At 45.9% G+C, this 1,080-nt stretch overlaps 1 non-coding gene across 1 annotated transcript; it reads right to left on the bottom strand.

Moving 5' to 3' along the window:
• Positions 1-240: 240 nt before the first annotated feature.
• Trnal-caa (transfer RNA leucine (anticodon CAA)) lies at positions 241-315 on the bottom strand. The gene has a single exon. It is a non-coding gene; the product is annotated as a tRNA-Leu (tRNA).
• Positions 316-1,080: the final 765 nt, after the last annotated feature.

Genomic DNA, 1,080 nt, shown 5'->3' on the forward strand with positions numbered 1-1,080 from the left:
CGTATTTCTGATAGTCTGAAGCAGAAAAATTTCTAGAATACGTTGGACAATTTGACAACCTCCGTACATCTTTTATACTGCTGTGTGGAGTTGGGTGGAGAAGATTCGGGCTGGAGTGTGCAGGCATGGACCAAATTTTTGTATACAGTGTTTATTAAACCTGAAATATCTTTCCAGAATGAGATTTTCACTCTGCAGCGGAGAGTGCTCTGATATGAAACTTCCCGGCAGATTAAAACTGTGCCGGACCGAGACTCGAACTCGGGACCTTTGCCTTTTGCGGGCAAGTGCTCTACCAACTGAGCTACCCAAGCACGACTCACGCCCCGTCCTCACAGCTCTACTGGTACCATCTGGGTAGTTCAGTTGCTAGAGCACTTGCCCGCGAAAGGCAAAGGTCCCGAGCTCGAGTCTAGGTCCGGCACACAGTTTTAATCTGCCAGGAAGTTTCATATCAGCGCACACTCCGCTGCAGAGTGAAAATCTCATTCTGGAAACATCCCCGAGGCTGTGGCTAAGCCATGTCTCCGCAATATCCTTTCTTTCAGGAGTGCTAGTTCTGCAAGGTTCGGAGGAGAGCTTCTGTAAAGTTTGGAAGGTAGGAGACGAGGTACTGGCAGAAGTAAAACTGTGAGGACGGTGCGTGAGTCGTGCTTGGGTCGCTCAGTTGGTAGAGCACTTGCCCGCGAAAGGCAAAGGTCCCGAGCTCGAGTCCCGGTCCGGCACACAGTTTTAATCTACCAGGAAGTTCCTGAAATATCTTGATTGACAATTAAAAAGAAAATTGCTCAAATGAATTGAAAGTTGTGGCTCAGTTACAGTTCCTCAAACATGGGAATTACAACAACAGAATAAATGAACTACAGATGGGCATTAGAATAACACTTCCACAGTAAATGAACTACTATTTCTTAATGTAATAAAAAAACAATTTGAAATTAACTCTGTCCTAGTAATATCAAAATTTGGAGCAATGAAATGGAAGTGAGCTTTTGGCATCATTGTCCGGGAGGCCCCTTGTTGGGCAGGTCCGGCCGCCTTTGTGCAGGTCTTATTACATTCGACGGATGGGGATGAAAT

The sequence above is a fragment of the Schistocerca nitens genome, chromosome 7 (assembly GCF_023898315.1).
Source record: "Schistocerca nitens isolate TAMUIC-IGC-003100 chromosome 7, iqSchNite1.1, whole genome shotgun sequence".
NCBI classification, from domain to species: Eukaryota; Metazoa; Arthropoda; class Insecta; order Orthoptera; family Acrididae; genus Schistocerca; species Schistocerca nitens.